The sequence below is a fragment of the Panthera pardus genome, unplaced genomic scaffold, assembly GCF_024362965.1.
Source record: "Panthera pardus isolate Hobbes unplaced genomic scaffold, ASM2436296v1 HiC_scaffold_11, whole genome shotgun sequence".
Taxonomy (NCBI): Eukaryota; Metazoa; Chordata; class Mammalia; order Carnivora; family Felidae; genus Panthera; species Panthera pardus.
Window position 1 is genome coordinate 7873089 of NW_026526666.1, and position 13295 is coordinate 7886383.

Below are 13295 nucleotides of genomic sequence, written 5' to 3' on the forward strand. Positions count from 1 at the left end.
AAAGACACCTGCAGGTTAAAAGGGAGGGGACAGAGAAACATCTATAATGCAAATGGATGTCAAAATACAGTCTGAGTGGCAATACTTACATTGAACAAAGTAGACTTTAAAACAAAGACTATAATGGGACACTTGGGTTGCTCAGAGGTTGAACGTCTGACTTCACCTCAGGTCATGATTTCATGGTTCGTGAGTTCAAGTCCTGAAACAGGCTCACTTCTATCAGCATGGAGCCCACTTGGGATCCTTTGTCCCTCTGGCTCTCTGCCCCTCTCCCACTTGTTTGTTCTCTCTCTCTCTCTCTCTCTCTTTCTCCCTCTTTCAAAAACAAACATTTGGAAAAAGCCACAAAAATACTATAACAAAAGGCAAAGAAGGATACTATATAATGGTAAGGGGACAATCCAATGAGAAGATATAACAATGGTAATTATGTACCCGACATAGGAGTACAAATACATAAATACAAATACATAAAACAGCTAATAACAAACATAAAGGACCTGATAATAATATAACAGAAGGGGAAATTTAACACCCTAGTTACATCAATGGACAGATTATCTAAACAGAAAATCAAGAAGGAAACAATGGCTTCGCATGACACATGGACCAGATGGATTTAACAGATATATTCAGAACATTTCATCGTAAAACAGCAGAATACATATTCTTCTCAAGTGTGTATGAAACATTTTCCAGAATAGATTGCATATTAGAGCCACAAAACAATCTCAAAAATTCACAAAGATTGAAGTCAAACCATGCATCTTTTCTGACCACAACACTATGAAACTAGAAATCAACCACAAGAAAAAAATTGGAAAGACACAAATACATGGAGGTTAAATAACATGCTACTAAACATGGGTTAACCAGGAAATCAAAGAATAACTAAAAAGTACATGGAAACAAATGAAAGTGAGAACATGGACTATCCAAAACCTTCCAGATGTAGCAAAAGTGGTCCTAAGAGGGAAATATATAGCAACACAGGTCTATGTCAAGAAGCAAGAAAAAATCTCAAACAACCTAACCTTACACCTAAAGGAGATAGAAAAAGAACAACAAACAAACCTAAAGCCAGCAAAAGGAAGGGAATAATAACGATTAGAGCAGAAATAAATTATATAGAAACTATAAAAACAGCAGAACACATCAATGAAACCAGCAGCTGGTTCTTTGGGAAAAAAAATCAATAATATTGATAAACCTTTAGCCAGGACATGTCAATAAAAAAGATAAAGTCCTCAAATAGATAAAATCACAAATGAGAAAGAAATAACAACAAACACTACAGAAAAACAATTAGAAGAGAATATTATGAAAAAACTATATGTCAACAAATTGGACAACCTGGAAAAAATGGATAAATTTCTAGAAATATATAAACTACCAAACTGAAGCAGGAAGAAATAGTAAACTTGAACAAAATGATAATCAGCAAAAAAAAAAAAAAAAAAAAAAATTGAATCAGTAAAAAAACAAAACAAACAAAAACCCCAAGAAACAAGTCCAGGACCAAATAGTTTCACAGATGAATTCTACCAAATACTTAAAGAGGAGGTAATACCTATTGTTCTTAAACCATTCCAAAAACTAGAAAAGGACAGAAAACTTCCAAGTTACTTCTATGAGGCCAGCATTACCCTGATACCCAAACCAAGTAAAGACATCACTAAAAAAGAGAACTACAGGCCAATAACCCTTACGAACATGGACACAAAAATTCTCAAGGAAAATACCAGCAAACTGAATCCAGCCAGACATTTAAAAAAATCATTCACCACAAGCAAGTGGGATTTATCCTGGATGGTTCAATATTCACAAATCAATCAACATGATACATCACATTAATAAGAGAACAGGATAAGAACTATATGATCATTTCAATAGACGCAAAAAAAACATTTGACAAAGTACAACATCCATTCATGGTAAAAACTCTCAACAAAGTAAGTTTAGAGGGAACATACCTTAACATAATAAAGGCCATTCCATGGAAAATCCATAGCTAACATCATATTCAGTGATGAAAAACTAAGAGCTTTTCCCTTAAGGTCAGGAACAAGACAAGGATGTCCACTCTCACCAAAATTCTCTTAAATCCTTTATTTAGAAAGAGAGACAGAGGGTGAGCAGGGGAGGAACAGAGAGAGAGGGAGATACAGGATCCAAAGCAGGCTCCAGGCTCTGAGCTTTCAGCACAGAGCCTGATGTGGGGCTCAAAATCACGAAACCGTGAGATCACGACCGGAGCCAAAGTTGGACGCTCAACCGAGCCACCCAGGCGCCCCCACTCTCACCACTTTTATTCAACATAATACTGGAAGTCCTAGCCACAACAATCAGACAAGAAAAGGAAATAAAAGGCATCCAAATTGGCAAGGAAGAAAACTTTCACTATTTGCAGATGATGTGATACTATATAAAGAAAACCCAACATCTCCACCAAAAAACTGCTAGAACTGATAAACGACTTCAGTAAAGTTGCAGGATACAAGATGAATGTATAGAATTCTGTTGCTTTTCTATACATCAATGATGACACAGCAGCAAGAGAAACTAAGACAACAATCCCATTTACAACTGCACCAAAAATAAGATACCTAGGAATAAACCTAACCAAAGAGGTGAAAAACCTGTACTCTGAAAACTATAAAACTCTGATGAAAGAAATTGAAGAGGACACAAAGACATGGAAGGACACCCCATGCTCATGGACTGAAAGAACAAATATTGTTAAAATGTCCATACTACCTGAAGCAATCTATAGATTTAATGCACTCCCAATCAAAATACCAACAACCTTCTTCACAGAACTAGAACACTCCTAAAATTTGTATGGAACCATAAAAGACCCAAATAGCTAAAGCAATCTTGAAAAAGCTGGAGGCATCACAATTTCAGACTTCAAACTATATTACAAAGCTGTAGCCACCCAAACAGTATGGTACTGGCACAAAAACAGACACATAGATCAATGGAACAGAATAGAAAATCCAGAAATGGACCCACAACTATATGGCCCATTAATCTTCAACAAAACAGGAAAGAATACCCAGTGGGAAAAACACAGTCTCTTCAACAAATGGGGTTGAAAAAACTGGGCAGCAACCTGCAAAAAAAGAAACTGGACCACTTTCTCACACCATGCACAATAATAAATTCAAAATGGATGAAAGACCTAAATGTGAGACAGGAAATCATCAAAATCCTGGAAGAGAACGCAAGCATTGACATTGGCTGAAGCAACTTTTTCTCGATATGTCTCCTCGGGCAAGGGAAACAAAATCAAAAATAAACTATTGGGACAATATAAAAAAAAAAGTTTCTGCACAGGGAAGGACCAGCAACATAACTAAACAACAATCTACAGAATGGGAGAAGATATTTGCAAATGACATATTCGATAAAGGGTTAGTATCCAAAATACACAAAGAAGTTATAAAACTCAACACCCAAAAAACAATTAAAAAAATGGGCAGAAAACATGAATAGACATTTCTCCAAAGAAAATATACAGATGCCAACAGTCACATGAAAAGATGCTCATCATCACTTACTATCGGAGAAATTCAAATCAAAACTACAATGAACTATCACCTCACACCTGTCAGAATGGCTAAAATCAACAACACAAGAAACAAAAGGTGTTGACAAGGATATGGAGAAAAAGGGATACTCGTGTACTGTTGAGGGGAATGCAAACCGGTGCAGTGCCTGATGAAAACAATATGGAGGTGCCTCGAAAAGTTAAAAATAGAACTACCCTATGATCCAGCAATCACACTACGGGGTATTTACCCAAAGAATACAAAAACACTAATTAAAAAGGATACATGTACTCCTATGTTTATAGCATTATTTACAATAGCCAAGATATGGAATCAGCCCAAGCGTCTACTGATTGATGAATGGGTAAAGACATAGTAAATATATACAATGGAATATTATTCAGCCACAAAAAGAATGAAATCTTGCCATTTGCAACAACACAGGTGCTTCTAAAGAGTATAATGCTAAGCGAAATACATCAATCAGAGAAAGACAAATACCATATGATTTCACTCTTGTGTGGAATTTAAGAAACAAAACAAGCAAAGGGAAAAAAGAGAGAGAAAGAAATCAAGAAGCAGATTCTTAATTATAGAGAACTGATGGTTGCCAAAGAGGAGGGGGGTAAGTAGGGTGTGTTAAGTAGGTGATGGGGATTAAGGAGTGTGCCTGTGGTGACGTCAGCACTGGATGATGTCTGAAATTGTCGAATCACTCACTGTATTGCACACCTGAAGCTAATGTAACATTGTGCACTAACTGAAATTACAATAAAAACTTTGAAAAAAGGAGTGAGGTCAGAAGGCAACCTTTTCTTTCCTCTCAAACATACATTCTAAGTACCACCGAAAGTTCTAATAATATATGCAACACCACCTGGTTTCAACATACAGAGAGTCCAAGCAAGAATGATGAGTACCAGAGATCCACATGGGTCAGACCCAGAGCAACGCTCCAGGATTCTGGAATCTACCCAGTCTGTTATTCACCCCGACCCCTGTACCCCTGAGTCTTTGCCCTGTGAAGTTCACTGCTCTTTGTCAGATTCAAATCCAAGTAGCTCTATTGTCTCACATTCCAGGCTCACGGTTTCCTCCTGTCTCAAGGTGTATAATCCGTACACAGAAATCCAAGCAGCTCCAAACAGATTTGCTCAATTTAGCTACACTTCACATGACATCTCCCCAAGCTAGGCTCCAGCTTAAACTCTGTACAGGAAGTTGCTGTTGCTAGCAAAGAACTCTCACCCCCTCTGGACTACTCTGCTGCTGAAGTTCTGGTCACCTGGGTCCTGTGCCTTCAACTCTTCCAGCTTCTTGGCAGTTGGCAATCCGTCACTGTCAGTTCCTGGGGTGCCCTCACAATCACTGGTGGAGTACTTTTGCAGCTCTGATGACCCAGAGCTCCAGCAACAGGTGCAAAGCTCTCCTCCGGGACCAGATTCCTTCATTTTTTCCCTTCTGTCTCCTTGGTGTATCTATACGGTGAGTGTTTTGATTCTATTCCTCTCCAGTCGGTGCTGTGACCCCTGCCTTTGAATGGGGCTTCACCCCTTAGCAACGGCAAAGAGCCTGATACAGTGTGGCCTACAGAAACCAGCTTCAAGGTATCCTCAGAGCCTCGGAGCTGCTAGAGCATTGGGCAAGCCCAGATTTCTTAAGGACTTTTTGATCCTGCTTCGGTTTCTGCCCCACCGTGGGGACTACATTGGGGCCTACATCAGAGCTTTCAGCCAGTCTGGAAACTTAGCAGGATTCTGCAATTCCTCATATAAATACTGGACTTGCTCCCATGCTTCCCATGTTAGGGCCCTGGGAGAGGGCAACTGGCACCTCCATGGGCCTCCAAACTTTCTGGGGCTTAGGATGCTGGGGTTGGAAGAGGGCCAATGGCAGAAGCCATGCGGAGAAGCAAGATGGGGGGTTGAAGAACCCAGCCCTCTTCTCTCTGTTGGCTAGGGCAACAAAGACCCATCTGTCGTCTCGGTCCTTCTCTGTACACTACCCCAGAAATCTACTGCCTAGAAGAGCCTGTGATCACGCCAGACTTTCTAAACGGGGGGTGGAGTACGTCAGGGTGAGGACCCACAGTCCAAAGAGTGCTGAACGCCTGCCCAGGTGCCCCAGACAGCCAGATGCTGCGTATGGGCTCCACTTCCTGAAGCTCCCTCTCCGCCGGTGCCCAGTGGGAACTGGTCAGCTGGGGGCAGGTACAGCCCGACCACTACCCCAGGGAACCAAACCCGCAGCGAGGGACTGTAACACAGACACAGCCTGCCCAGCCAGAGGCTCAGAGTTACCCTCATGTGGACAAAAACCTGACTTTGGGGCTTCAAAAGGATGTACAAAACCTCTATGGAGACACTCAGGACATAAAAGGAGCCCCAAATAAGTTATATATGACAAGCTCCTGAATTAACTTCGATTATTATAAAATTTCCCAATCTTCTCCAAACTACGAATTCGACATGATGAAGAGCAAAGAAGAGAACTTGAGTTACCAGATATCAATGCTTGAAAGGAAGTAACTAAGATTTTAAAAGCACTGGGTCGACTAGTGCTTGTTAACCTTTCCTGCTCGTAGGAATCTCCTGGGGATCTTGTTAAAGGCGGCTCCTAATTGAGAAAGTATGGGATGCAGCTTGAAATTCTGCATTCCAAACAAGCTAACCAGGGGATGCTGATGCTTTTGGTCCCTGGAACACACTTTGAGAAGCAAGGGAGTAAATAATTGAAAGAACAGAATAGAGAGCCCAGAAATAAACCCATGCATTTATGAAAGCTTGCTATACAGCAAAGATGGAATAGCAGATTAGCAAGGTAAATGAACTATTTAATAAATTGGATTGACCCTAGGTCCTTATAAGAGGGACATAGGAGTGTCAAAATGAGGGAGAGATTTGAAGGCTCTGTGTGGTCAGCTTTGAAGATGGAGGAAGGGGCCACAAGCCAAGAAGTGGGTTCTAGAAGCTAGGAAAGGGGCGCCTGGATGGCGCAGTCGGTTAAGCGTCCGACTTCAGCCAGGTTGCGATCTCGCGGTCTGTGAGTTCGAGCCCCGCGTCAGGCTCTGGGCTGATGGCTCGGAGCCTGGAGCCTGCTTCCGATTCTGTGTCTCCCTCTCTCTCTGCCCCTCCCCCGTTCATGCTCTGTCTCTCTCTGTCCCCCCCCCCCCAAAAAAAAACAAACAAACAAACCTAGAAGCTAGGAAAGGCAAGGAAACTGATTTCGCCCCTAGAGACTACAGGAGGCATACAGCCCTGCCCACTCATTGATTTTAGCCAAGTGAAAGCCATTTGGGGCTTCTAACCTCTAGACTATAAGGTAATAAATGTGTTGTTTTGGGCCACTGAGATTGTGGTAATTTGTTACAGAAGCGCTAGGAAATAAACACATCATATAACAAAGGGCACCATAAAACAACGTGAAAAGATAGGCCACAGATTGGGAGACTTTTGCAAAGGGTACAGCATACAGGATTAGAATACAAGAATACAAGGCAAACCACAAGTCAATAAAAATGGGGCAAGTGGCCCACTGGAAAAGCAAGCAAAAGATATGTACAGAATTCACAGAAGAGGAAAGCTCAGTGACCAAGAGTCATAAGATATGCAACCTCACTAATAATTCTGGAAATGCACTTTCGAAAGATGAGATACCATTTTACAGCCATAAAATTGTTAACATTTTGGTAAAGCCAAGTGTGGATGAGAATGTGGAACAATGGAAACTTTCATAAAAATTCTGACAGGAGTGAATATTTTTGCAATGACTTTGGAGAGAGCAATTTGGCAACATTTAGTAAACGTGAAGGCACTTGTACTCTGACTCAATAATTGCACCTGTAGGTATTTCATTGGAGACACTATTACATGTGAGTACTTGGGGAAACTTACAATACTATTCAATAAGGCATTTTTGTAACAATAAACAATTAGAAGTAATCTAAATATCCTTCAAATGGGCAAATAGATGGATTGTGGTATATTTCCACAATGGAATACTACACAGCAATTAAATTGAATGAGTCAGCACTTCCTCTCTTACCTAACTATATATGTAATTAGGCCTTAGGCTGTTTTCCTGTCTCTAGTGTCTTCTCCATTTCTGTACAACTGGAAGATCTTTGAAAATCTGGCTGTGTCTTTACCTTAATTAAAATTCGTCGGTGGGTTTTTTAGAAGTAGTTTTATTGGGGTGTAATTGGTATACCATGAACTGCAGATATTTAAATCGTGCGATGTGTTAAGTTTGGACACATGTATAAATATCACCATGATCAAGGAAGTGAACATATCCATGACACCTAAATGCTCCCTTGTGTCCCTTTGCAGTCTCTCTGCCCTCCCCCTCCAACCTCTCTCATCTGTAAGTAACCATTGATCTGCTTTCTGTCACTATAGATCAGTTTGCATTTTCTAGAGTTTATTATTAAGCAGAATCAATCCAGTATATAATAATTTTTTGTTTTGCTTCTTTCACTTAATATAATTACCTTAAGACTCATCCATGTTGCAGTGTAGTTCATTCCTTTGGATTGCTAAGTAGGATTCCATTGTGTGGATACCCTACAATGTGTTTATCCGTTCGCCTGCTGGACATCTGGGTTATTTCCAATTTTTGAGTGTTACAAATAAAGCTGCTATGAACATTGTGTACAAGTCTTTATGTGGAAATCTGGTTTCTTTTCTCTTAGGTAAATTCGTAGAAATGGAATGGCCGGATTAAGTGGTAGGCATACGTTTAACTTTTTAAGAAACTACCCTAGTGGCCGTACCATTTTGAATTCCCATAGCAAGCTTCAGTGAGATTTAAGAATGAGATCTGGGGCACTCGTCAGGCCTTGGAAAAGGGCCTCTGCAGATGTAATTAAGTTAAGGATCTCAGATCATCCTGGATTTAGAGTGGGGTTCAAGTCTAATGACAGATACACTTATAAGAGAAATGCAGATGGGGAGACAGTGACAGAGACAGAAGAGGAAACAGAGGCAGACTGGGGCTATGCTGCCCAAGGTAAGGTATACCTGGAGCCCCCAGGACCTGGACCCTACCTGCCGGGCCACAGCCTTGGGCCCTTGCCCTCCTCACCGTACCCTCGCCTGTGCGCCTCGCCTGCCCGCCTCACCTGCCCTCTCGCCTGTCCTACGTCTTACTTGTACCTGTATTTCCTCATCTACACCATGCTCTCTTACCTGTGCTCTGTCTTCCCACGTGTGTTCTGTCCTTTTACATGTCCCCAAAGTAAGTAGCTCTCTTGCGAGGTTCAGGAAGGGCGAGAATGTTGGCGTGTAGTTAACCTCTTACTCAACTCACGGTAATGACCTTATGGCCCCAGCTGGAACGTAAGCTCTCTGAGAAGGCGGGGAACAAACATATTAAACATTTAAACTCTTAACACCTGCATGTCACGTCTAACTAGCCTGTCGAATCCTCACGAGAACCTTGTGAGTAGATATTTTTATCTCCGTTTCACAGAACGCTAAGCTCAAAGAGCTTGTCACTTGCCCAGCGTCTCACAGCAAGGACTCACACAGAGCTCCAGCTGGCCCCCAACTCCAAGCTTTCTGTGCCCTGGCACTGGGGAAGTGACTGCCCGGTCCCCTCCCCTGAACTCCCTAGCTCGTTTCCTCCAAGATGATAGGTGCTGGATAAATGTTTGCATACTGCTGAAAGTCGTTTATCCTCAGCCAGCCTGTCCATTAAATAGTCATTGTATTCATTTTCCATTAGAACCTCATCTGCCCGAAGCTTAAAATAGGATTGGAAATTTGCTGTGTTTGACCTATGTTCACGCATTAGCATAACTTATCAAACTAGAGAACTGAGAAGCTCCTGGATGCTGAGCGTGGGAAGGCCGAGGGAGCTCACGAAGGCCACAGGGTCCCAGGAGCACTGGAAGGAAAAAAGAGAAGGGCTCAGAGACGAGGCAGAAGAAAATGAAGACAAAGTCTTTCAGAGCAGAGTGAAAAGAGCCTCAGCCTTCATGGAGGGATCTTGGACTCAGACCCCAGCTGTGCCACTCACCATCTGGGAAACCTGGGCAAATCGTAACGGCCCGTACCCTCTGCTTCTTCCTCTGAAAACTCTCAGCGGCCTCCAGCCTCACTGGGGTGACGACAGGAATTCTCACGGGATGAGATGTGTGAATCCTGCTTGTAAAGAACCAAAGGGGTGGGGCGTTTACAGTGCTCCAGGTGATGTGACTTTTTCTTCCTTGCTTTGGATTCAAACTCTCAGTCTGAAAGATGGGATGTTGTGAAATTGCTTTAAGTGCTTTGAGGCAGGGGCCGTCTTTACATTCCCCCATCCCCTGGGACCTAGAATGGCGCCTTGCCCAGAACAGGTGCTCAGGGACATCTGCTTGAATGGATAATGAATGAACGAGTTGGGCTCAAAACTGCTCAGGCCATGGCCCTATGCAACTATTACTATCGTGCTCCCTGACCTCCTCTCAAGGGTCCTCAAGTGGCCTTCGGGCCAGCAGCAGCCACTTGGGGATTATGGTAATAGGCGAGAGCAGCTGGTAGGAATGGGGCGAGCATGGTAAACAGAGTCAGGTCAGCCCCAGCAGGAAGGGGCCCCTGAATCACCTCTTTGCTGGCTACTAAAGACCCAGGGTTGGTGCAGGAAAAGTCAAGCACAACTGGGGAAGAAGGCAGTGATCTGAGCATAAAAAGAAGAAGGCGCACATCCTACGACTAGATACAAGCGAAAGCAACAAAGAGAAATAGTAATGGGTCCTGATCAAATGGCTTCTTAAAAAAAAAAGGACTTCTTAAAACACATAATGCACGGGGCGCCTGGGTGGCTCAGTCAGTTGAGCTTCCGACTTCGGCCCAGGTCACGATCTCACCGTCTGTGAGTTCGAGCCCTGCGTCGGGCTCTGTGCTGACAGCTCAGAGCCTGGAGCCTGCTTCCGATTCTGTGTCTCCCTCTCTCTCTAACCCTCCCCCACTCATGCTCTGTCTCTCTCTGTCTCAAAAATAAAATAAAACATAAAAAAAATTTAAAAAAAACACATAATGCACACACACACCCCCAAATTATACTTATTGTTACTCTAGATGGTGATAGAGAGTAAGATTGTGTTTGATGTTGGGGGCTTAAAATAAAATGTTTCCTTTGTGTGCATGTGTGTGTGAGTGTGTGTGCGCGCGTGTGCATGTGTGTATGCTCTTTCTCCAGATCCCAGCAAACATTGTGCTATGTTTCCATAATGGTGGTAGTAACATACTGCTCATTTCTAGCTGCAACTTTTGATGACTTTTGACAGCAAAAGCACTGCTCCTGGTCAAGGTGAGAGAGTGTTTGGTTACCATCAAAAGAAAAGTTGAGACGGATTCTTACAAGGGGTTGAATAGTAGCCTCCCAAAAGACATGTCTGTGTCCTAGTCCCTAGGACTTGTGAGTGTTACCGATTTGGAAAAAGGATTTTTGCAGATAAAATTGTCTTAAGAACCTTGACGTAAGATCATCCTGGATCAGTTGGTGGGCCCAAATCAGATGACCAGTGTCCTTATACTGGAAGGGCAGAGAGAAATTTAAAACAGAGGAGGAGAAGACATGAAGAGGAGCAGGTGACATGAAGACAGAGATGGGATTGATGTGACTACAAGCCAAGGAATGACAAGGATCGTCCACAGTCACTGGCAGTTAGGAGAGAGGCATGGAAGGGATTCGGTTGCAGGGTCTCAGAAGGAAGTGTGGTCCCGCAAATACCATGGTTCCAGACTTCTGCCTCCAGACTGGGACAGAATAAATTTCTACTATTCTAAGTCATCTAGTTTGGGGTAGTTTGTTACAACACTCGTTTGAAATGAACAGAAACCCAAGATCCTACCTTTTCATAGATGTTTCACGTGAAAGTTATAAACACCCACATGTCAATCCAAATTCCAGTGATGTGAAGTCCCCATGGAACCTCTAGCCAGCTTCTCTGAGCTCAATAATCTCTCAGAGTACTTCCCTGGGGGGTCCCTAAGCTGCTTGACTCCCCCATCAGAGCTCTGACCCTTTTGCCACATCGTGGGTCCTGTACAACCTTCCCCAGAAATGTGCTCAGCTGAGCCCCACACCCTGGCTTATAAGGATGTTGAGTACTATTTCCCATCTACCCAAGTTCAAAGACTCTAGGGCTTAGCAAAGTCTTAAAATGCATCAGAAATCCTCACAGTGGGGGCATGTTGACTCTGGTTCTGGCCAGGAAAGGCTGCCTTTGTAGCACTGGGCTTGTACCAGCGTGAAGGACTAGCCAACCACACGCCGAGTGGTTAGATCTAGTATATATTTCTGACAAGACCTGCCTGGGCAATCGGTGAATGGGATGCCCTTGTGTTCAAATTTCCTCCAATCTCCCTTCCAGAGCTTCCAACTCTTGAAAGATTCAGGGCCTCACCACTGGTCTGATCTTCCCTCTGCAGGGTCCATTCTGCTAACCCCTCTCACCGCTTCCACAAAATGAACGTGTCCCATGTCTGTTGATCAGGCCTTTCTCCAATGCTAAGGGACAGTATCATTAATGCATTAATTAGGTCAGCTCAGGAGTTTAACAAATTTCTCATGATGGAGACCAGATGGAGAGAGGTGGGTTGGACAGTGTAGCCGTGGGTGGATTCATAATTGGCTGAAGGCTCGTACCCAGAAAAAAATCCCTGGTCTTCTGAAGGGAGGGTTTTTTTTTTTTTTTTTTTTTTTTTGTCCTTGGCCCAATCCTAGTCAACATTTTAATCAAGAATTTAAATAAAGTCAAAGAGGCAAGCTTATCTAATTTGCAAATGACCCAACCCTGAGCAATATAGAAAATATTTGTTCACATATTGTTTTTTCAAAAAAAAAAAAAAAAAAAAAAAAGCAATGATGGACCACAATGAATAAATCCGGATCCATGTAACTTCTTTCACTTGGTTTCAGAAAATAATCCACAAAAGTAAAAAGATAGGTTAAAGCACTTTTGAGAGAGAAGATTTAGTGGCTCTAGTTTATTTTAAGCTCAATATGAGTCAACGGTCTGAGGAGAAGTTTCTAAAAGGACATAAATTTAGGTTGCATTTCTAGAATGTACAGGTCTGGATCCAGGATGGTGATCGTTTTGGTATGCTCTGCACTGTCAGAACATGGCTGCAATTATGAGTGTGGTTTTGGATATCATGGTCGACGAGAGACACAGCTCATTGGCGGGCATCTAGCGAGGTAAGTCAAGGTTGGGATGAGTTTAAGGTTGGGATGAGTTTGCTTGTCACCTGAGCAAACTTGCTTTTTAGTCCAGAGAAGGAAAGACTCGGGCATATGTTACGTGTCTTCACAGACCTGAAGAGCCATCCGCTTAGAGGGGTTGGGAGTATGGGTTGTTGGGGGGCAGGATGGGTGTTGATATTCTGGGCAGCTTCAGAGAGCGAAAAGGAGAAAAAGGTAAGTCTGAAAGGACCAGATTTGGTTTCATTTCTAAGAATCAGAGTTGTCCCACAACAGGGTGTTCTCCTTTGTGATGAGATGACTCTCCCATCCTTGGAAATCGTCAAGCAAAACTATCATTGCAGTAATCACTAGGGTGGGCCAGATTGGAATCACTGGCTGGCTGGGGTCCTCTTCCACCTTTACCACTAAGGATATGTCCCCTCAGAAGCCACATGGTTGGTCCAAGAGGATGGCCCTTCTAGATGCCAGGTGGCTACTCTTGGTTAAAGTCTCAACAGGCATTGTCACTGGTTACCATCTCTAAAGAAGTTCTCAATGTCCTTTTCA

General features: G+C 42.8%; 1 pseudogene; it reads right to left on the bottom strand.

Annotated features, from left to right (window-relative positions):
• Positions 1-4680: 4680 nt before the first annotated feature.
• Positions 4681-5863, bottom strand: LOC109271857 (neugrin-like; annotated as a pseudogene).
• Positions 5864-13295: the final 7432 nt, after the last annotated feature.